The sequence below is a fragment of the Danio rerio genome, chromosome 16 (assembly GCF_049306965.1).
Source record: "Danio rerio strain Tuebingen ecotype United States chromosome 16, GRCz12tu, whole genome shotgun sequence".
Taxonomy (NCBI): Eukaryota; Metazoa; Chordata; class Actinopteri; order Cypriniformes; family Danionidae; genus Danio; species Danio rerio.
In genome coordinates this window covers 33,570,382-33,596,332 of record NC_133191.1, presented here as the reverse complement: position 1 = coordinate 33,596,332, position 25,951 = coordinate 33,570,382, and the positions used below count along the sequence as shown (strand labels likewise).

Genomic DNA, 25,951 nt, shown 5'->3' with positions numbered 1-25,951 from the left:
ATCAAACCATAGGTGGCGCTATAATAGCAAAAATAGTCTTTAAATAATGCTAAATCGTTTAAAAATAAAGTAAATTTGCTTCATTTACACACTATTTCAGAAAAAACACTTAATCTACATACCATATGATAGGTCTGCTCATACTGAACAGTTTGAGACTAAGACCACTGCTGTCACTCAAAATGTTCATTAAAAAACCATCAATATAAACAAAACCTACTTTTGCGAACTAGTCCCTGGTTTTTAACTCAATCGCAACGAAACCAGTGTTGTATGAACCTCTGGACTGAGTAGATCAATAATTATCAAAAAAAAGTTGAACTTTCCATTTTAGATAGCTGTAACTGGCTCATTAACAAAAGGGGCGTGTCTACATGAACCTACATGCCTGTAAACCAATAAGGAAAACCGAAAACATCACAGAAATTAGTGAGCAGATGTGGCATATCAATGTGAATAAACATGAAAAATTTTGTGGAGATCGGGCTATAGGTGGCGCTATTATAGTGGAAATGGTTCTAAAAACATGCTAAAATGGCTTAAAAATGAAGTAAATGTGCTTCATTTACACACTTATCACTGAAATGATTTATAAGTTTGTTTTTTTTGTCCATCTTGGATGTTTAAAGGTCTCAAAAACACATTTTCAATATTCTATCATTTTAGCCACTATAACACAGACTTTTAACTGTCACCCACCATTTCTAACCACTAGATGTCACAACAAGACCACTTATTTATTGTTCAAAACATTTGCATACCTTTGTTGTTTTACATTTTTTGAGTTTAATGTCAGGGAAATTGCATTTAGGATCATTCTGAATCATATTTTGACCTGATGTAAACACTGTTATGCATTAAACATCTAATTTGGTCCCAGTTAACCTCTTCATAATAATTCTAATAGGTAAAACTGGTTCTATGATTAAACACATTGTTTTAAAACATATGTAAAGAAAATCACAACTGTGGCTTCTAGATGGCAGTAACAGACCACTTATTGTTTATTTTACTGCTCTATAGCAAAGAATGTAATGTAATGTAATGCATTCTGAATCCCAAACTGACATGGCATGAACACAGTTAATGCATTTAAGATCAAATTTAGTCAAAGCTTGTCACACTTTTTACTCTGTAGATTTTTAATTATTTTAATAAAATACAAAATTTTAATTTTATATAGTTAGAACATGCTCAATTATAGAAGGGATATGTTTATGCACACCTAAATGGCTGTAATCACATAAATAAATTACACTGTGGCCACTAGATGGCAGTAGGAGATCACTAATAGCTTATTCAGTGCTCTTTTGTCATTTTTATTAAGAAGAGCTAAAATAGCCATAACTCATGAATGAATTAAAATATCTTCACCAAACTTGTTACACATATGCTTAAAATATTTCAGTTTAAGCTCATAGCATAAAACTCGTAGACAATGGCCACATGATGGCGCTATACATTGTAAAATCACTGTATCTGAGTAACCATTTATCTGATTAACTTAAAATTTGACATGTCGTGTCTTTGTCTAAGGTGCCATGACTCGATCTACACATTATATCATAGGGCTGCTTATACTGGTCACTTTGACATAAAAGCGGTCACTCGAAATGTTCATTAAAAATTTGTTATAATGTAAAAATCGAAGTTGCTTCTCTGGAGTGTTTAATCAAACATTTGTTAGCTCAATCTATAAACTTTAACACTCTAATCGTATATTTCGTTGTCGAATAAACTACTTACAGGCGTCCTAACTGCTATATGACCTTACCCTGCTAAACTGCTTGACCCCCGTTAATTGCTGCTTGCAGCTATATTTATTAGGGGGTCAAGCGCGAAGCGCTGAAACCCTATTGTTTTTGTTAAGATTTTTATTAGGGGGTCAAGCGCGAAGCGCTGAAACCCTATTGTATTTGTAAGGATTTTTATTATTATTATTCTGCCGAAGTCACTATTGCCCAGGCCAAACCGTAAGTCCGAGAGAGCTGAAACTTGGTCAGATGGTAGTACTCCGGTACACTACATTCTCACCGAAGATCAGCCAAATCGGCCCATAGGTGGCGCTATTGCGCCAAAACCCAATATTTTGGCCGCCATTTGTACACCGTTTGTCGTAGACTCAAAAAAATTACATATTTGGAATCCTTGGGTCAGCCCGAACAAAAGTGGAGTGACCCAGATTTTCTCTACGGTGGACCGTTTTCCCGCTACATCGCGATTTGTCCGAAACCTACTTTTGCGAACTAGTCCTAGGTTTTTTGCCCAATCTGAACCAAACCAGCTCTGAAATGTTCTCTGGACACTAAATATCAATAATTATCAAAAAAAAGTTGAAATTTTTATTCTCGCACGAAACAGTACACAACAATGTTCGATGCTAATTGAAGCTAATTGCTAATTGTAGCTATAACTTTTGAAAGGAATGAGATATCATCACCAAACTTGGTACACATATGTGTAAGCTTAATTTGATGTAACAGTGCAAAACCTGTGGACTTTGGCCACATGGTGGCGCTATAAAGTTTAAAAAACATAAAAATTACTCTAACCTTACAACCATTACTCCAATCAGCTTGAAATTTGGCATGTAGTGTCTTTGACCAAGTTGTCATAACATACTATAAGGACATTGGCATATCTCAAAAAACATGGCCGCCATTAGCCAATAAAAATTGAGCAGCCATTTAACAAGGTTAACGATGAGTGATCGAAACGAAACTCGCTGGGCATGTTCGACTCACGGTCCTTGAGGTCTGTAAGAATTTTGAAAGAAATCGGCCACTAGGGGGCGATTTTACGTTTTTTTAGTGTGTAATGGGTTGTGTATCACACAACATTTTGCGCAACCACACAAAATACATATCATATGATAGGCCTGCTCATACCGAACAGTTTGACACTCAAACCACTGCTGTCATTTACACCGTTCGTTAAATATTCATCAATATAGGAAAAACCTACTTTTGCGAACTAGTCCCTGGTTTTTAGCTCAGTCGCGACGAAACCAGTGTTGTTAGAATCTCTGGACTGTGTAGATCAATAATTATCAAAAAAAAGTTGAACTTTTCACTTTGGCTAGCTGTAACAGGCTAATTTACAAAAGGGGCGTATCCACACGAACCTACATGCCTGTAAACCAATGAGGAAAACTCAAAACATCACAGAAATTGGTGAGCACATGTGCCATATCAATGTGAAGAAACTTGCAAAATTTTGTGAAGATCAAACCATAGGTGGCGCTATAATAGCAAAAATAGTCTTTAAATAATGCTAAATCGCTTAAAAATAAAGTAAATTTGCTTCATTTACACACTATTTCACTAAAAACACTCAATCTATATATCATATGATAGGTCTGCTCATACTGAACAGTTTGAGACTAAAACCACTGCTGTTACTCAAACTGTTCATTAAAAAACCATCAATATAAACAAAACCTACTTTTGCGAACTAGTCCCTGGTTTTTAACTCAATCACAACGAAACCAGTGTTGTATGATCCTCTGGACTGAGTAGATCAATAATTATCAAAAAAAAGTTGAACTTTCCATTTTAGATAGCTGTAACAGGCTCATTAACAAAAGGGGCGTGTCTACAAGAACCTACATGCCTGTAAACCAATAAGGAAAACCCAAAACATCACATAAATTGGTGAGCAGATGTGGCATATCAATGTGAATAAACATGCAAAATCTTGTGGAGATTGGGCTATAGGTGGCGCTATAATAGTGGAAATGGTTCTAAAAACATGCTAAAATGGCTTAAAAATGAAGTAAATGTGCTTCATTTACACACTTATCACTGAAATGATTTATAAGTTTTTTTTTTTTTTGTCCATCTTGGATGTTTAAAGGTCTCAAAACACATATTTTCAATATTCTATCATTTTAGCCACTATAACACAGACTTTTAACTGTCACCTACCATTTCTAACCACTAGATGTCACAACAAGACCACTTATTTATTGTTCATAACATTTGCATACCTTTGTTGTTTTACATTTTTTGAGTTTAAAGTCAGGAAAATTGCATTTAGGATCATTCTTAATCACATTTTGACCTGATGTAAACACTGTTATGCATTAAACATCTAATTTGGTCCCAGTTAACCTCTTCATAATAATTCTAATAAGTAAAACTGGTTCTATGATTAAACACCTTGTTTTAAAACATATGTAAAGAAAATCACAACTGTGGCTTCTAGATGGCAGTAACAGAGCACTTGATGTTTATTTTACTGCTCTATAGCAAAGAATGTAATGTAATGTTATGTAATGCATTCTGAATCCCAAACTGACATGGCATGAACACAGTTAATCCATTTAAGATCAAATTTAGTCAAAGCTTGTCACACTTTTTACTCTGTAGATTTATAATTATTTTAATAAAATACAAAATTTTCATTTTATACAGTTAGAACATGCTCAATTATAGAAGGGATATGTTTATGCACACCTAAATGGCTGTAATCACATAAATAAATTACACTGTGGCCACTAGATGGCAGTAGGAGATCACTAATAGCTTATTCACTGCTCTTTTGTCATTTTTATTAGGAAGAGCTAAAATAGCCATAACTCATGAAGGAATAAAAATATCTTCACCAAACTGGTTACACATATGCAAGAGGTCAGTCTAAGGTCATAGCATAAAACTCGTAGACAATCGCCACATGATGGCGCTATACATTGTAAAATCACTGTATCTGAGTAACCATTTATCTGATTAACTTAAAATTTGACATGTCGTGTCTTTGTCTAAGGTGCCATGACTCGATCTACACATTATATCATAGGGCTGCTTATACTGGTCACTTTGACATAAAAGCGGTCACTCTAAATGTTCATTAAAAATTTGTCAATATGTAAAAATCGAAGTTGCTTCTCTGGAGTGTTTAATCAAACACTTGTTAGCTCAATCTATAAACTTTAACACTCTAATCGTATATTTCGTTGTCGAATAAACTACTTACAGGCATCCTACCTGCTATATGACCTTACCCTGCTAAACTGCTTGACCCCCGTTAATTGCTGCTTGCAGCTATATTTATTATTATTAGGGGGTCAAGCGCGAAGCGCTGAAACCCTATTGTTTTTGTTAAGATTTTTATTATTATTATTATTATTAGGGGGTCAAGCGCGAAGCGCTGAAACCCTATTGTTTTTGTTAAGATTTTTATTATTATTATTATTATTATTATTCTGCCGAAGTCACTATTGCCCAGACCAAACCGTAAGGCCGAGAGAGCTGAAACTTGGCCAGATTGTAGTACCCCGGTACACTACGTTCTGGCCAAAGATCAGCCAAATCAGACCATAGGTGGCGCTATGGCGCCAAAAAAACACTTTTTGGACATTTTTAGCCGCTATTCGTTCACCGTTTGTCGTAGACTCAAAAACTTTACATTTTTTGAATCCTTGGCTTAACCTGAACAAAAGTGTATAGCAGAAATTTTTGCTCTACGACGCACCGTTTTCCCGCTACATCGCGATTTATCCGAAACCTACTTTTGCGAACTAGTCCTAGGTTTTACACTCAATCTAAACCAAACCAGCTCTCAAATGTTCTCTGGACACCGAATATCAATAATTATCAAAAAAAAGTTGACATTTTTATTCTCACTCGAAACAGTGCACAACAATGTTCGATGCTAATTGAAGCTAAATGCTAATTGGAGCTATAACTTTTGAACGGAATGAGATATCATCACCAAACTTGGTACACACATGTATAAGCTCAATTTGAGGTGACAGTGCAAAAACAACGGACTTTGGCCACATGGTGGCGCTATAAAGCTTAAAAACCATAAAATGACCCTAACCTTACAACCGTTAGTTCGATCAGCTTGAAATTTGGCATGCAATGTCTTTGACCAGTTTGCCATGACATATTATAAGGACAATGGCACATCTCAAAAAACATGGCCGCCATTAGCCAATTAAAATTGTGCAGCCATTTAGCAAGGTTAACAATCAGCGATCGGAACGAAACTCGCTGGGTATGTTCGACTTATGGACCTAAAGGTCTGTAAGAATTTTGAAAGAAATCGGCCACTAGGGGGCGATTTTATGCAATTTTAAGGTGTAATGGGTTGTGTATCACACAACCTTTTGCAAAACCACACAAAATACATATCATATGATAGGCCTGCTCCTACCGAACAGTTTGACACTAAAACCACTGCTGTCAGTCACACCGTTTATTAAATATTCATCAACATATGATTAACCTACTTTTGCGAACTAGTCCCTGGTTTTTCACTCAATCGCAACGAAACAAGTGTTGTTAGAATCTCTGGACTGTGTAGATCAATAATTATCAAAAAAAAGTTGAACTTTTCTCTTTGGCTAGCTGTAACAGGCTAATTTACAAAAGGGGCGTGTCCACACGAACCTACATGCCTGTAAACCAATAAGAAAAACTCACAACATCACAGAAATTGGTGAACACATGGTGCATATCAATGAAAAGAAACTTGCAAAATTTTGTGAAGATCAAACCATAGGTGGCGCTATAATAGCGAAAATAGTCTTAAAAACATGCCAAATGGCTTAAAAATAAAGTAAATGTGCTTCATTTAAACACTATTTCACAAATACACTTAATCTACATATCAAATGATAGGTCTGCTCATACTGAACAGTTTGAGACTAAAACCACTGCTGTCACTCACACTGTTCATTAAAAAAAACATAAATATAAACAAAACCTACTTTTGCGAACTAGTCCCTGGTTTTTAACTCAATCGCAACGAAACCAGTGTTAAATGAACCTCTGGACTAAGTAGATCAATAATTATCAAAAAAAAGTTGAACTTTCCATTTTAGATAGCTGTAACAGGCTCATTTACAAAAGGGGCGTGTCTACACGAACCTACATGCCTGTTAACCAATAAGAAAAACCCGAAACATCACAGAAATTGATGAGCACATGTGGCATATCAATGTGAATAAACATGCAAAATTTTGTGGTGATCGGGCAATAGGTGGCGCTATAATAGTAGAAATGGTTCTAAAAACATCATAAAATGGCTTAAAAATGCAGTAAATGTGCTTCATTTACACACTTATCACTGAAATGATTTACAAGTTAATTTTTTTGCCCATCTTGGATGTTTAAATGTCTCAAAAACACATATTTTCAATATTCTATCATTTTAGCCACTATAACACAGACTTTTAACTGTCACCTACCATTTCTAACCACTAGATATCACAACAAGACCACTTATTTATTGTTCATAACATTTTCATATCTTTGTTGTTTTACATTTTTTGAGTTTAAAGTCAGGGAAATTGCATTTAGGATCATTCTGAATCACATTTTAACCTGATGTAAACACTGTTATGCATTAAACATCTAATTTGGTCCCAGTTAACCTCTTCATAATAATTCTAATAGGTAAAACTGGTTCTATAATTAAACACCTTGTTTTAAAACATGTGTAAAGAAAATCACAACTGTGGCTTCTAGATGACAGTAACAGACCACTTGATGTTTATTTTACTGCTCTATAGCAAAGAATGTAATGTAATGTTATGTAATGCATTCTGAATCCCAAACTGACATGGCATGAACACAGTTAATGCATTTAAGATCAAATTTAGTCAAAACTTGTCAAACTTTACTCTGTAGATTTTTAATTATTTTAATAAAATACAAATTTTTCATTTTATATAGTTAGAACATGCTCAATTATAGAAGGGATATATTTATGCACACCTAAATGGCTGTAATCACATAAATAAATTACACTGTGGTCACTAGATGGCAGTAGGAGATCATTAATAGCTTATTCACTGCTCTTTTGTCATTTTTATTAAGAAGAGCTAAAATAGCCATAACTCATGAACGAATTAAAATATCTTCACCAAACTTGTTACACATATGCAAGAGGTCAGTCTAAGGTCATAGCATAAAACTCGTAGACAATGGCCACATGATGGCGCTATACATTGTAAAATCACTGAATCTGAGTAACCATTTATCTGATTAACTTAAAATTTGACATGTCGTGTCTTTGTCTAAGGTGCCATGACTCGATCTACACAATATATCATAGGGCTGCTTATACTGGTCACTTTGACATAAAAGCGGTCACTCGAAATGTTTATTAAAGATTTGTCAATATGTAAAAATCGAAGTTGCTTCTCTGCAGTGTTTAATCAAACATTTGTTAGCTCAATCTATAAACTTTAACACTCTAATCGTATATTTCGTTGTCGAATAAACTACTTACAGGCGTCCTAACTGCTATATGACCTTACCCTGCTAAACTGCTTGACCCCCGTTAATTGCTGCTTGCAGCTATATTTATTATTATTATTATTATTATTATTATTCTGCCGAAGTCACTATTGCCCAGACCAAACCGTAAGGCCGAGAGAGCTGAAACTTGGCCAGATCGTAGTACCCCGGTACACTACATTCTCACAAAAGATCAGCCAAATCGGACCATAGGTGGCGCTATGGCGCCAAAAACCCACTTTTTGGACATTTTTGGCCGCTATTCGTTCACCGTTTGTCGTAGACTCAAAAACTTTACATTTTTCCAATCCTTGGGTTAGCCTCAACAAAAGTGCACAGCTGAACTTTTTGCTCTACGACGCACCGTTTTCCCGCTACATCGCCATTTGTCCGAAACCTACTTTTGCGAACTAGTCCTAGGTTTTACGCTCAATCTAAACCAAACCAGCTCTCAAATGTTCTCTGGACACTGAATATCAATAATTATCAAAAAAAAGTTGACATTTTTATTCTCACGCGAAACAGTGCACAACAATGTTCGATGCTAATTGAAGCTAAATGCTAATTGGAGCTATAACTTTTGAACGAAATGAGATATCATCACCAAACTTGGTACACACATGCATAAGTTCAATTTGAGGTGACACTGCAAAACCCGCAGACTTTGGCCACATGGTGGCGCTATAAAGCTAAAAAAACATAAAAATTACTCTAACCTTACAGCCACTAGTCCAATCAGCTTGAAATTTGGCATGCAGTGTCTTTGACCAAGTTGTCATAACATACTATAAGGACATTGGCATATCTCAAAAAACATGGCCGCCATTGGCCATTTAAAATTGAGCAGCCATTAAACTATGTTAACGATGAGTGATCGGAACGAAACTCACTGGGCATGTTTGACTCACGGTCCTAGAGGTCTGTAAGAATTTTGAAAGAAATCGGCCACTAGGGGGCGATTTTACGTATTTTTAGTGTGTAATTGGTTGTGTATCACACAACCTTTTGCGCAACCACACAAAATACATATCATATGATAGGCCTGCTCATACCGAACAGTTTGACACTCAAACCACTGCTGTCACTTACACCGTTCGTTAAATATTTATCAATATAGGAAAAACCAACTTTTGCGAACTAGTCCCTGGTTTTTAGTTCAATCGCGACGAAACCAGTGTTGTTGGAATCTCTGGACTGTGTAGATCAATAATTATCAAAAAAATGTTGAACTTTTCACTTTGGCTAGCTGTAACAGGCTAATTTACAAAAGGGGCGTGTCCACACGAACCTACATGCCTGTAAACCAATAAGGAAAACTCAAAACACCACAGAAATTGGTGAGCACATGTGGCATATCAACGAGATGGAACTTGCAAAATTTTGTAAAGATCAAACCATAGGTGGCGCTATAATAGCAAAAATAGTCTTTAAATATTGCTAAATCTCTTAAAAATAAAGTAAATGTGCTTCATTTACACACTTTTTCACAAAAAACACTCAATCTACATATCATATGATAGGCCTGCTCATACTGAACAGTTTGAGACTAAAACCACTGCTGTTACTCAAACTGTTCATTAAAAAACCATCAATATAAACAAAACCTACTTTTGCGAACTAGTCCCTGGTTTTTAAGTCAATCGCAACGAAACCAGTGTTGTATGAACCTCTGGACTGAGTAGATCAATAATTATCAAAAAAAAGTTGAACTTTCCATTTTAGATAGCTGTAACAGGCTCATTAACAAAAGGGGCGTGTCTACACGAACCTACATGCCTGTAAACCAATAAGGAAAACTGAAAGCATCACAGAAATTGATGAGCACATGTGGCATATCAATGCGAATAAACATGCAAAATTTTGTGGAGATTGGGCAATAGGTGGCGCTATAATAGTGAAAATGGTTCTAAAAACATGCTAAAATGGCTTAAAAATGAAGTAAATGTGCTTCATTTACACACTTATCACTGAAATGATTTATAAGTAATTTTTTTTTTGTCCATCTTGGATGTTTAAAGGTCTCAAAAACACATTTTCAATATTCTATCATTTTAGCCACTATAACACAGACTTTTAACTGTCACCTACCATTTCTAACCACTAGATGTCACAACAAGACCACTTATTTATTGTTCAAAACATTTGCATACCTTTGTTTTTTTTTTTTTTTTTTTACATTTTTTGAGTTTAAAGTCAGGGAAATTGCATTTAGGATCATTCTGAATCATATTTTGACCTGATGTAAACACTGTTATGCATTAAACATCTAATTTGGTCCCAGTTAACCTCTTCATAATAATTCCAATAGGTAAAACTGGTTCTATAATTAAACACCTTGTTTTAAAACATGTAAAGAAAATCACAACTGTGGCTTCTAGATGGCAGTAACAGACCACTTATTGTTTATTTTACTGCTCTATAGCAAAGAATGTAATGTAATGTTATGTAATGCATTCTGAATCCCAAACTGACATGGCATGAACACAGTTTTACATTTAAGATCAAATTTAGTTAAAGCTTTTCACACTTTTTACTCTGTAGATTTTTAATTATTTTAATAAAATACAAATTTTTCATTTTATATAGTTAGAACATGCTCAATTATAGAAGGGATATGTTTATGCACACCTAAATGGCTGTAATCACATAAATAAATTACACCGTGGCCACTAGATGGCAGTAGGAGATCACTAATAGCTTATTCACTGCTCTTTTGTCATTTTTATTAAGAAGAGCTAAAATAGCCATAACTCATGAAGGAATTAAAATATCTTCACCAAACTTGTTACACATATGCAAGAGGTCAGTCTAAGGTCATAGCATAAAACACGTAGACATTGGCCACATGATGGCGCTATACATTGTAAAATCACTGTATCTGAGTAACCATTTATCTGATTAACTTAAAATTTGACATGTCGTGTCTTTGTCTAAGGTGTCATGACTCGATCTACACATTATATCATAGGGCTGCTTATACTGGTCACTTTGACACAAAAGCGGTCACTCGAAATGTTCATAAAAAATTTGTCAATATGTAAAAACTGAAATTGCTTTTCTGGAATGTTTTATCAAACATTTGTTAGCTCAATCTATAAACTCTAACGCTCCAATCGTATATTTCGTTGTCGAATAAACTACTTACAGGCGTCCTAACTGCTATATGACCTTACCCTGCTAAACTGCTTGACCCCCGTTAATTGCTGCTTGCAGCTATATTTATTATTATTAGGGGGTCAAGCGCGAAGCGCTGAAACCCTATTGTTTTTGTTAAGATTTTTATTATTATTATTATTATTATTATTATTATTATTATTATTCTGCCGAAGTCACTATTGCCCAGACCAAACCGTAAGTCCGAGAGAGCTGAAACTTGGCCAGATGGTAGTACCCCGGTACACTACGTTCTGGCCAAAGATCAGCCAAATCAGACCATAGGTGGCGCTATGGCGCCAAAAAAACACTTTTTGGACATTTTTGGCCGCTATACGTTCACCGTTTGTCGTAGACTCAAAAACTTAACATTTTTTGAATCCTTGGGTTAACCTGAACAAAAGTGTATAACAGAAATTTTTGCTCTACGACGCACCGTTTTCCCGCTACATCGCCATTTGTCCGAAACCTACTTTTGCGAACTAGTCCTAGGTTTTACACTCAATCTAAACCAAACCAGCTCTCAAATGTTCTCTGGACAGTGAATATCAATAATTATCAAAAAAAAGTTGACATTTTTATTCTCACTCGAAACAGTACACAACAATGTTCGATGCTAATTGAAGCTAAATGCTAATTGGAGCTATAACTTTTGAACGAAATGAGATATCATCACCAAACTTGGTACACACATGTATAAGCTCAATTTGAGGTGACACTGCAAAAGCCGCAGTCTTTGGCCACATGGTGGCGCTATAAAGTTAAAAAAACATAAAAATTACTCTAACCTTACAGCCATTAGTCCGATCAGCTTGAAATTTGGCATGCAGTGTCTTTGACCAAGTTGTCATAACATACTATAAGGACATTGGCATATCTCAAAAAACATGGCCGCCATTGGCCAATTAAAATTGAGCAGCCATTTAACAAGGTTAACGATGAGTGATCGAAACGAAACTCGCTGGGCATGTTCGACTCATGGTCCTAGAGGTCTGTAAGAATTTTGAAAGAAATCGGCCACTAGGGGGCGATTTTACGTATTTTTTGTGTGTAATGGGTTGTGTATCACACAACCTTTTGCGCAACCACACAAAATACATATCATATGATAGGCCTGCTCATACCGAACAGTTTGACACTCAAACCACTGCTGTCACTTACACCGTTCGATAAATATTCATCAATATAGGAAAAACCTACTTTTGCGAACTAGTCCCTGGTTTTTAGCTCAATCGCAACGAAACCAGTGTTGTGGGAATCTCTGGACTGTGTAGATCAATAATTATCAAAAAAAAGTTGAACTTTTCACTTTGGCTAGCTGTAACAGGCTAATTTACAAAAGAGGCTTGTCCACACGAACCTACATGCCTGTAGACCAATAAAGAAAACTCAAAACACCACAGAAATTGGTCAGCACATGTACCATATAAATGTGAACAAACATCCAAAATTTTGTGAAGATCAAAATATAGGTGGCGCTATAATAGCAAAAATAGTCATAAAAACATGCTAAATCGCTTAAAAATAAAGTAAATTTGTTTCATTTACACACTTTTTCACAAAAACACTTAATTTACATATCATATGATAGGCCTGCTCATACCAAACAGTTTGACACTCAAATCACTGCTGTCACTTACACCGTTCGTTAAATATTCATCAATATAGGAAAAACCTACTTTTGCAAACTAGTCCCTGGTTTTTCACTCAATCGCGACGAAACCAGTGTTGTTGGAATCTCTGGACTGTGTAGATCAATAATTATCAAAAAAAAGTTGAACTTTTCACTTTGGCTAGCTGTAACAAGCTAATTTACAAAAGGGGCGTGTCCACACGAACCTACATGCCTGTAAACCAATAAGGAAAGCCCAAAACATCACATAAATTGGTGAGCAGATGTGGCATATCAATGTGAATAAACATGCAAAATCTTTTGGAGATTGGGCAATAGGTGGCGCTATAATAGTGGAAATGGTTCTAAAAACATGCTAAAATGGCTTAAAAATGAAGTAAATGTGCTTCATTTACACACTTATCACTTAAATGATTTATAAGTTATTTTTTTTGTCCATCTTGGATGTTTAAAGGTCTCAAAAACACATATTTTCAATATTCTATCATTTTAGCCACTATAACACAGACTTTTAACTGTCACCTACCATTTCTAACCACTAGATGTCACAACAAGACCACATTTGCATACCTTTGTTGTTTTACATTTTTTCAGTTTAAAGTCAGGGAAATTGCATTTAGGATCATTCTGAATCATATTTTGAACTGATATAAACACTGCTATGCATTAAACATCTAATTTGGTCACAGTTAACCTCTGTGTAATAATTCTAATAGGCAAAACTGGTTATGTAAATAAACACCTTGTTTTAAAACATTTGTAAAGAAAATCACAACTGTGGCTTCTAGATGGCAGTAACAGACCACTTATAGTTTATTTTACTGCTCTATGGCAAAGAATGTGTTGCAATGTTATGTAATGCATTCTGAATCCCAAACTGACATGGCCTGAACACAGTTAATGCATTTAAGATCAAATTTAGTCAAAGCTTGTCACACTTTTTACTCTCTAGATTTTTAATTATTTTAATAAAATACAATTTTTTCATTTTATATAGTTAGAACATGCTCAATCATAGAAGGGATATGTTTATGCACACCTAAATGGCTGTAATCACATAAATAAATTACACTGTGGCCACTAGATGGCAGTAGGAGATCACTAATAGCTTATTCACTGCTCTTTTGTCATTTTTATTAAGAAGAGCTAAAATAGCCATAACTCATGAAGGAATAAAAATATCTTCACCAAACTTGTTACACATATGCAAGAGGTCAGTCTAAGGTCATAGCATGAAACTCGTAGACAATGGCCACATGATGGCGCTATACATTGTAAAATCACTGTATCCGAGTAACCATTTATCTGATTAACTTAAAATTTGACATGTCGTATCTTTGTCTAAGGTGCCATGACTCGATCTACACATTATATCATAGGGCTGCTTATACTGGTCACTTTGACATAAAAGCGGTCACTCGAAATGTTCATAAAAAATTTGTCAATATGTAAAAATCGAAGTTGCTTCTCTGGAGTGTTTAATCAAACATTTGTTAGCTCAGTCTATAAACTTTAACACTCTAATCGTATGTTTCGTTGTCGAATAAACTACTTACAGGCGTCCTAACTGCTATATGACCTTACCCTGCTAAACTGCTTGACCCCCGTTAATTGCTGCTCGCAGCTATATTTATTATTATTATTCTGCCGAAGTCACTATTGCCCAGACCAAACCGTAAGGCCGAGAGAGCTGAAACTTGGCCAGATGGTAGTACCCCGGTACACTACGTTCTGGCCAAAGATCAGCCAAATCAGACCATAGGTGGCGCTATGGCGCCAAAAAAACACTTTTTGGACATTTTTGGCCGCTTAACGTTCACCGTTTGTCGTAGACTCAAAAACTTTACATTTTTTGAATCCTTGGGTTAACTTGAACAAAAGTGTATAGCAGAAATTTTTGCTCTACGATGCACCGTTTTCCCGCTACATCGCGATTTATCCGAAACCTACTTTTACGAACTTGTCCTAGGTTTTTCACTCAATCTAAACCAAACCAGCTCTCAAATGTTCTCTGGACACTGAATATCAATAATTATCAAAAAAAAGTTGACATTTTTATTCTCACTCGAAACAGTACACAACAATGTTCAATGCTAATTGAAGCTAAATGCTAATTGGAGCTATAACTTTTGAACGGAATGAGATATCATCACCAAACTTGGTACACACATGTATAAGCTCAATTTGAGGTGACAGTGCAAAAACAGCGGACTTTGACCACATGGTGGCGCTATAAAGCTTAAAAACCATAAAATGACCCTAACCTTACAACCGTTTGTCCGATCAGCTTGAAATTTGGCATGCAGTGTCTTTGACCAGTTTGCCATGACATATTATAAGGACAATGACACATCTCAAAAAACATGGCCGCCATTAGCCAATTAAAATTGTGCAGCCATTTAGCAAGGTTAACAAGCAGCGATCGGAACGAAACTCGCTGGGTATGTTCGACTTATGGACCTAGAGGTCTGTAAGAATTTTGAAAGAAATCGGCCACTAGGGGGCGATTTTACGCAATTTTAAGGTGTAATGGGTTGTGTATCACACAACCTTTTGCAAAACCACACAAAATACATATTATATGATAGGCCTGCTTATACCGAACAGTTTGACACTAAAACCACTGCTGTCAGTCACACCGTTCGTAAAATATGCATCAATATAGGAAAAACCTACTTTTGCGAACTAGTCCCTGGTTTTTCACTCAATCGCAACGAAACCAGTGTTGTTGGAATCTCTGGACTGTGTAGATCAATAATTATCAAAAAAAAGTTGAACTTTTCTCCTTGGCTAGCTGTAACAGGCTAATTTACAAAAGAGGCGTGTCCACACGAACCTACATGCCTGTAAACCAATAAGGAAAACTCATAACATCACAGAAATTGGTGAGCACATGTGCCATATCAATGAAAAGAAACTTGCAAAATTTTGTGAAGATCAAACCATAGGTGGCGCTATAATAGCAAAAATAGTCTTAAAAGCATGCCAAATGGCTTAAAAATAAAGTAAATGTGCTTCATTTAAACACTATTTCACAAAAACACTTAATCTACATATCATATGATAGGTCTGCTCATACTGAACAGTTTGACACTAAACCCACTGATCTCACTCACACCGATCATTAAAAAAACCATCAATATGTACAAACCTACTTTTGCGAACTAGTCCCTGGTTTTTAGTTCAATCGCAACGAAACCAGTGTTGTATGAACCTCTGGACTAAGTAGATCAATAATTATCAAAAAAAAGTTGAACTTTCCATTTTAGATAGCTGTAACAGGCTCATTTACAAAAATGGGCGTGTCTACACGAACCTACATGCCTGTAAACCAATAAGAAAAACCCAAAACATCACAGAAATTGATGAGCTCATGTGGCATATCAATGCAAATAAACATGCAAAATTTTGTGGTGATCAGGCAATAGGTGGCGCTATAATAGTAGAAATGGTTCTAAAAACATCATAAAATGGCTTAAAAAGGCAGTAAATGTGCTTCATTTACACACCTATCACTGAAATGATTTGCAAGTTTTTTTTTTTTTGCCCATCTTGGATGTTTAAAGGTCTCAAAAACACATATTTTCAGTATTCTATCATTTTAGCCACTATAACACAGACTTTTAACTGTCACCTACCATTTCTAACCACTAGATGTCACAACAAGACCACTTATTTATTGTTCATAATATTTGCATACCTTTGTTGTTCTACATTTTTTTGAGTTTAAAGTCAGGGAAATTGCATTTAGGATCATTCTGAATCACATTTTGACCTGATATAAACACTGCTATGCATTAAACATCTAATTTGGTCACAGTTAACCTCTGTGTAATAATTCTAATAGGCAAAACTGGTTCTATAATTAAACACCTTGTTTTAAAACATGTGTAAAGAAAATCACAACTGTGGCAACTAGATGGCAGTAACAGACCACTTATTGTTTATTTTACTGCTCTATAGCAAAGAATGTGATGTAATGTTATGTTATGTAATGCATTCTGAATCCCAAATTGACATGAACTGAACACAGTTAATGCATTTAAGATTAAATTTTGTCAAAGCTTGTCACACCTTTTACTCTGTAGATTTTTAAATTCTTTTATTAAAACACAAAATTATTAGTTTATATAGTTTTGTCATTTTTGTTGGGAAAAGCTAAAATAGCCATAACTCATGAATGGATTGAAATATCTACACCAAACTTGTCACACATATGCAAGAGGTTAATCAGAGGTCATAGCATGAAATTCGCAGACATTAGCCACATGATGGCGTTATACATTGTAAAATCACTGTATCTGAGTAACCATTTATCTGATTAACTTAAAATTTGACATGTCGTGTCTTTGTCTAAGGTGTCATGACTCGATCTACACATTATATCATAGGGCTGCTTATACTGGTCACTTTGACATAAAAGCGGTCACTCGAAATGTTCATTAAAAATTTGTCAATATGTAAAAATCGAAGTTGCTTCTCTGGAGTGTTTAATCAAACATTTGTTAGCTCAATCTATAAACTTTAACACTCTAATCGTATATTTCGTTGTCGAATAAACTACTTACAGGCATCCTAACTGCTATATGACCTTACCCTGCTAAACTGCTTGACCCCCGTTAATTGCTGCTTGCAGCTATATTTATTATTATTATTATTATTCTGCCGAAGTCACTATTGCCCAGACCAAACCGTAAGGCCGAGAGAGCTGAAACTTGGCCAGATGGTAGTACTCCGGTACACTACATTCTCACCAAAGATCAACCAAATCAGACCATAGGTGGCGCTATGGCGCCAAAAACCAAGATTTTGGACATTTTGGACCGCTATACGTTCACCGTTTGTCGTAGACTCAAAAACTTTACATTTTTTCAATCCTTGGGTTAGCCCCAACAAAAGTGCACAGCTGAACTTTTTGCTCTACGACGCACCGTTTTCCCGCTACATCGCCATTTGTCCGAAACCTACTTTTGCGAACTAGTCCTAGGTTTTACACTCAATCTAAACCAAACCAGCTCTCAAATGTTCTCTGGACACTGAATATCAATAATTATCAAAAAAAAGTTGACATTTTTATTCTCACGCGAAACAGTGCACAACAATGTTCGATGCTAATTGAAGCTAAATGCTAATTGGAGCTATAACTTTTGAACGAAATGAGATATCATCACCAAACTTAATACACTCATGCATAAGTTCAATTTGAGGTGACACTGCAAAACCCGCAGACTTTGGCCACATGGTGGCGCTATAAAGCTAAAAAAACATAAAAATTACTCTAACCTTACAGCCATTAGTCCAATCAGCTTGAAATTTGGCATGCAGTGTCTTTGACCAAGTTGGCATAACATACTATAAGGACATTGGCATATCTCAAAAAACATGGCCGCCATTGGCCAATTAAAATTGAGCAGCCATTTAACAAGGTTAACGATGAGTGATCGAAACGAAACTCGCTGGGCATGTTCGACTCATGGTCCTAGAGGTCTGTAAGAATTTTGAAAAAAATCGGCCACTAGGGGGCGATTTTACGTATTTTTAGTGTGTAATGGGTTGTGTATCGCACAACCTTTTGCGCAACCACACAAAATACATATCATATGATAGGCCTGCTCATACCGAACAGTTTGACACTCAAACCACTGCTGTCACTTACACCGTTCGTTAAATATTCATCAATATAAACAAAACCTACTTTTGCGAACTAGTCCCTGGTTTTTCACTCAATCGCGACGAAACCAGTGTTGTTAGAATCTCTGGACTGTGTAGATCAATAATTATCAAAAAAAAGTTGAACTTTTCACTTTGGCTAGTTGTAACAGGCTAATTTACAAAAGGGGCGTGTCCACACGAACCTACATGCCTGTAAACCAATAAGGAAAGCTCAAAACATCACAGAAATTGGTGAGCACATGTGGCATGTCAACGAGATGAAACTTGCTAAATTTTGTGAAGATCAAACCATAGGTGGCGCTATAATAGCAAAAATAGTCTTTAAATAATGCTAAATCGTTTAAAAATAAAGTAAATTTGCTTCATTTACACACTATTTCAGAAAAAACACTTAATCTACATACCATATGATAGGTCTGCTCATACTGAACAGTTTGAGACTAAGACCACTGCTGTCACTCAAAATGTTCATTAAAAAACCATCAATATAAACAAAACCTACTTTTGCGAACTAGTCCCTGGTTTTTAACTCAATCGCAACGAAACCAGTGTTGTATGAACCTCTGGACTGAGTAGATCAATAATTATCAAAAAAAAGTTGAACTTTCCATTTTAGATAGCTGTAACTGGCTCATTAACAAAAGGGGCGTGTCTACATGAACCTACATGCCTGTAAACCAATAAGGAAAACCGAAAACATCACAGAAATTAGTGAGCAGATGTGGCATATCAATGTGAATAAACATGAAAAATTTTGTGGAGATCGGGCTATAGGTGGCGCTATTATAGTGGAAATGGTTCTAAAAACATGCTAAAATGGCTTAAAAATGAAGTAAATGTGCTTCATTTACACACTTATCACTGAAATGATTTATAAGTTTGTTTTTTTTGTCCATCTTGGATGTTTAAAGGTCTCAAAAACACATTTTCAATATTCTATCATTTTAGCTACTATAACAGACTTTCAACTGTCACCTACCATTTCTAACCACTAGATGTCACAACAAGACCACTTATTTATTGTTCAAAACATTTGCATACCTTTGTTGTTTTACATTTTTTGAGTTTAATGTCAGGGAAATTGCATTTAGGATCATTCTGAATCATATTTTGACCTGATGTAAACACTGTTATGCATTAAACATCTAATTTGGTCCCAGTTAACCTCTTCATAATAATTCTAATAGGTAAAACTGGTTCTATGATTAAACACATTGTTTTAAAACATATGTAAAGAAAATCACAACTGTGGCTTCTAGATGGCAGTAACAGACCACTTATTGTTTATTTTACTGCTCTATAGCAAAGAATGTAATGTAATGTAATGCATTCTGAATCCCAAACTGACATGGCATGAACACAGTTAATGCATTTAAGATCAAATTTAGTCAAAGCTTGTCACACTTTTTACTCTGTAGATTTTTAATTATTTTAATAAAATACAAAATTTTAATTTTATATAGTTAGAACATGCTCAATTATAGAAGGGATATGTTTATGCACACCTAAATGGCTGTAATCACATAAATAAATTACACTGTGGCCACTAGATGGCAGTAGGAGATCACTAATAGCTTATTCAGTGCTCTTTTGTCATTTTTATTAAGAAGAGCTAAAATAGCCATAACTCATGAATGAATTAAAATATCTTCACCAAACTTGTTACACATATGCTTAAAATATTTCAGTTTAAGCTCATAGCATAAAACTCGTAGACAATGGCCACATGATGGCGCTATACATTGTAAAATCACTGTATCTGAGTAACCATTTATCTGATTAACTTAAAATTTGACATGTCGTGTCTTTGTCTAAGGTGCCATGACTCGATCTACACATTATATCATAGGGCTGCTTATACTGGTCACTTTGACATAAAAGCGGTCACTCGAAATGTTCATTAAAAATTTGTTATAATGTAAAAATCGAAGTTGCTTCTCTGGAGTGTTTAATCAAACATTTGTTAGCTCAATCTATAAACTTTAACACTCTAATCGTATATTTCGTTGTCGAATAAACTACTTACAGGCGTCCTAACTGCTATATGACCTTACCCTGCTAAACTGCTTGACCCCCGTTAATTGCTGCTTGCAGCTATATTTAGGGGGTCAAGCGCGAAGCGCTGAAACCCTATTGTATTTGTAAGGATTTTTATTATTATTATTCTGCCGAAGTCACTATTGCCCAGGCCAAACCGTAAGTCCGAGAGAGCTGAAACTTGGTCAGATGGTAGTACTCCGGTACACTACATTCTCACCGAAGATCAGCCAAATCGGCCCATAGGTGGCGCTATTGCGCCAAAACCCAATATTTTGGCCGCCATTTGTACACCGTTTGTCGTAGACTCAAAAAAATTACATATTTGGAATCCTTGGGTCAGCACCAACAAAAGTGGAGTAACCCAGATTTTCTCTACGGTGGACCGTTTTCCCGCTACATCGCGATTTGTCCGAAACCTACTTTTGCGAACTAGTCCTAGGTTTTTTGCCCAATCTGAACCAAACCAGCTCTGAAATGTTCTCTGGACACTGAATATCAATAATTATCAAAAAAAAGTTGAAATTTTTATTCTCGCACGAAACAGTACACAACAATGTTCGATGCTAATTGAAGCTAATTGCTAATTGTAGCTATAACTTTTGAAAGGAATGAGATATCATCACCAAACTTGGTACACACCTGCATACGTTCAATTTGAGGTGACACTGCAAAACCCGCAGACTTTGGCCACATGGTGGCGCTATAAAGCTAAAAAAACATAAAAATTACTCTAACCTTACAGCCATTAGTCCAATCAGCTTGAAATTTGGCATGCAGTGTCTTTGACCAAGTTGTCATAACATACTATAAGAACATTGGCATATCTCAAAAAACATGGCCGCCATTGGCCAATAAAAATTGAGCAGCTATTTAACAAGATTAACGATGAGTGATCGAAACGAAACTCGCTGGGCATGTTTGACTCATGGTCCTAGAGGTCTGTAAGAATTTTGAAAGAAATCGGCCACTAGGGGGCGATTTTACGTATTTTTAGTATGTAATGGGTTGTGTATCACACAACCTTTTGCGCAACCACACAAAATACATATCATATGATAGGCCTGCTCATACCAAACAGTTTGACACTCAAACCACTGCTGTCACTTACACCGTTCGTTAAATGTTCATCAATATAAACAAAACCTACTTTTGCGAACTAGTCCCTGGTTTTTCACTCAATTGCGACGAAACCAGTGTTGTTAGAATCTCTGGACTGTGTAGATCAATAATTATCAAAAAAAAGTTGAACTTTTCACTTTGGCTAGCTGTAACAGGCTAATTTACAAAAGGGGCGTGTCCACACGAACCTACATGCCTGTAAACCAATAAGGAAAGCCCAAAACACCACAGAAATTCGTGAGCACATGTGGCATATCAACGAGATGAAACTTGCAAAAATTTTGTGAAGATCAAACCATAGGTGGCGCTATAATAGCAAAAATAGTCTTTAAATAATGCTAAATCGCTTAAAAATAAAGTAAATTTGCTTCATTTACATACTATTTCACAAAAAACACTTAATCTACATATCATATGATAGGTCTGCTCATACTGAACAGTTTGACACTAAAACCACTGCTGTTACTCAAACTGTTCATTAAAAAACCATCAATATAAACAAAACCTACTTTTGCGAACTAGTCCCTGGTTTTTAACTCAATCGCTACGAAACCAGTGTTGTATGTTCCTCTGGACTGAGTAGATCAATAATTATCAAAAAAAAGTTGAACTTTCCATTTTAGATAGCTGTAACTGGCTCATTAACAAAAGGGGCGTGTCTACACGAACCTACATGCCTGTAAACCAATAAGGAAAACCCAAAACATCACAGAAATTGGTGAGCAGATGTGGCATATCAATGTGAATAAACAAGCAAAATCTTGTGGAGATTGGGCAATAGGTGGCGCTATAATAGTGGAAATGGTTCTAAAAACATGCTAAAATGGCTTAAAAATGAAGTAAATGTGCTTCATTTACACACTTATCACTGAAATGATTTATTATTATTATTATTTTTTTTTTGTCCATCTTGGATATTTAAAGGTCTCAAACACATTTTCAATATTCTATCATTTTAGCCACTATAACACTGACTTTTAACTGTCACCTACCATTTCTAACCACTAGATGTCACTACAAGACCACTTATTTATTGTTCAAAACATTTGCATACCTTTGTTGTTTTACATTTTTTGAGTTTAAAGTCAGGGAAATTGCATTTAGGATCATTCTGAATCATATTTTGAGCTGATGTAAACACTGTTATGCATTAAACATCTAATTTGGTCCCAGTTAATCTCTTCATAATAATTCTAATAGGTAAAACTGGTTCTATGATTAAACACCTTGTTTTAAAACATGTAAAGAAAATCACAACTGTGGCTTCTAGATGGCAGTAACAGACCACTTATTGTTTATTTTACTGCTAAATAGCAAAGAATGTAATGTAATGTTATGTAATGCATTCTGAATCCCAAACTGACATGGCATGAACACAGTTAATGCATTTAAGATCAAATTTAGTTAAAGCTTTTCACACTTTTTACTCTGTAGATTTTTAATTATTTTAATAAAATACAAATTTTTTATTTTATATAGTTAGAACATGCTCAATTATAGAAGGGATACGTTTATGCACACCTAAATGGCTGTAATCACATAAATAAATTACACTGTGGCCACTAGATGGCAGTAGGAGATCACTAATAGCTTATTCACTGCTCTTTTGTCATTTTTATTAAGAAGAGCTAAAATAGCCATAACTCATGAAGGAATTAAAATATCTTCACCAAACTTGTTACACATATGCAAGAGGTCAGTCTAAGGTCATAGCATAAAACTCGTAGACAATGGCCACATGATGGCGCTATACATTGTAAAATCACTGTATCTGAGTAACCATTTATCTGATTAACTTAAAATTTGACATGCCGTGTCTTTGTCTAAGGTGCCATGACTCGATCTACACATTATATCATAGGGCTGCTTATACTGGTTACTTTGACATAAAAGCGGTCACTTGAAATGTTCATTATAAATTTGTCAATATGTAAAAACTGAAGTTGCTTCTCTAGAGTGTTTAATCAAACATTTCTTAGCTCAATCTATAAACTCTAACCCTCTGATCGTATATTTCGTTGTCGAATAAACTACTTACAGGCGTCATAACTGCTATATGACCTTACCCTGCTAAACTGCTTGACCCCCGTTAATTGCTGCTTGCAGCTATATTTATTATTATTATTATTATTATTCTGCCGAAGTCACTATTGCCCAGACCAAACCGTAAGGCCGAGAGAGCTGAAACTTGGCCAGATGGTAGTACCCCGGTACACTACGTTCTGGCCAAAGATCAGCCAAATCAGACCATAGGTGGCGCTATGGCGCCAAAAAAACACTTTTCGGACATTTTTGGCCGCTATTCGTTCACCGTTTGTCGTAGACTCAAAAACTTTACATTTTTTGAATCCTTGGGTTAACCTGAACAAAAGTGTATACCAGAAATTTTTGCTCTACGACGCACCGTTTTCCCGCTACATCGCGATTTGTCCGAAACCTACTTTTGCGAACTAGTCCTAGGTTTTACACTCAATCTAAACCAAACCAGCTCTCAAATGTTCTCTGGACACTGAATATCAATAATTATCAAAAAAAAGTTGACATTTTTATTCTCACTCGAAACAGTACACAACAATGTTCGATGCTAATTGAAGCTAAATGCTAATTGGAGCTATAACTTTTGAACGAAATGAGATATCTTTACCAAACTTGCTACACACATGCATAAGCTCAATTTGAGGTGACACTGCAAAACCCGCAGACTTTGGCCACATGGTGGCGCTATAAAGCTAAAAAAACATAAAAATTACTCTAACCTTACAGCCATTCGTCCGATCAGCTTGAAATTTGGCATGCAGTGTCTTTAACCAAGTTGTCATAACATACTATAAGGACATTGGCATATCTCAAAAAACATGGCCGCCATTGGCCAATTAAAATTGACCAGCCATTTAACAAGGTTAACGATGAGTGATCGAAACGAAACTCGCTGGGCATGTTCGACTCATGGTCCTAGAGGTCTGTAAGAATTTTGAAAGAAATCGGCCACTAGGGGGCGATTTTACGTATTTTTGGTGTGTAATGGGTTGTGTATCACACAACCTTTTGCGCAACCACACAAAATACATATCATATGATAGGCCTGCTCATACCGAACAGTTTGACACTCAAACCACTGCTGTCACTTACACCGTTCGTTAAATATTTATCAATATAGGAAAAACCTACTTTTGCGAACTAGTCCCTGGTTTTTCACTCAATCGCGACGAAACCAGTGTTGTTGGAATCTCTGGACTTTGTAGATCAATAATTATCAAAAAAAAGTTGAACTTTTCACTTTGGCTAGCTGTAACAGGCTAATTTACAAAAGGGGCTTGTCCACACGAACCTACATGCCTGTAAACCAATAAGGAAAGCTCAAAACATCACAGAAATTGGTGAGCACATGTGGCATATCAACGAGATGAAACTTGCAAAATTTTGTGAAGATCAAACCATAGGTGGCGCTATAATAGCAAAAATAGTCTTTAAATAATGCTAAATCGCTTAAAAATAAAGTAAATTTGCTTCATTTACATACTATTTCACAAAATACATATCAAATGATAGGTCTGCTCATACTGAACAGTTTGACACTAAAACCACTGCTGTCACTCACACCGTTCATTAAAAAACCATCAATATAAACAAAACCTACTTTTGCAAACTAGTCCCTGGTTTTTAACTCAATCGCAACGAAACCAGTGTTGTATGAACCTCTGGACTGAGTAGATCAATAATTATCAAAAGAAAGTTGAACTTTCCATTTTAGATAGCTGTAACAGGCTCATTAACAAAAGGGGCGTGTCTACACGAACCTACATGCCTGTAAACCAATAAGAAAAACCCAAAACATCACAGAAATTGGTGAGCAGATGTCTCATATCAATGTGAATAAACATGCAAAATCTTGTGGAGATTGGGCAATAGGTGGCGCTATAATAGTGGAAATGGTTCTAAAAACATGCTAAAATGGCTTAAAAATGAAGTAAATGTGCTTCATTTACACACTTATCACTGAAATGATTTATAAGTTTTTTTTTTTTTTTTTGTCCATCTTGGATGTTTAAAGGTCTCAAAAACACATAATTTCAATATTCTATCA

The 25,951-nt window shown here is 35.5% G+C and overlaps 2 long non-coding RNA genes across 2 annotated transcripts; both read right to left on the bottom strand.

Annotated features, from left to right (window-relative positions):
* Nucleotides 1-458: 458 nt before the first annotated feature.
* Nucleotides 459-6,322, bottom strand: LOC141378220 (uncharacterized). The gene is made up of 3 exons (XR_012392177.1): nt 6,232-6,322; nt 1,907-3,440; nt 459-1,853 (listed from the first exon to the last, which is right to left on the bottom strand). It is a non-coding gene; the product is annotated as an uncharacterized lncRNA (long non-coding RNA).
* Nucleotides 6,323-14,664: 8,342 nt separating this feature from the next.
* LOC141378221 (uncharacterized) lies at nt 14,665-24,730 on the bottom strand. Its single transcript, XR_012392178.1, has 2 exons — nt 24,512-24,730; nt 14,665-18,210 (listed from the first exon to the last, which is right to left on the bottom strand). It is a non-coding gene; the product is annotated as an uncharacterized lncRNA (long non-coding RNA).
* Between the last annotated feature and the right edge of the window lie 1,221 nt (nt 24,731-25,951).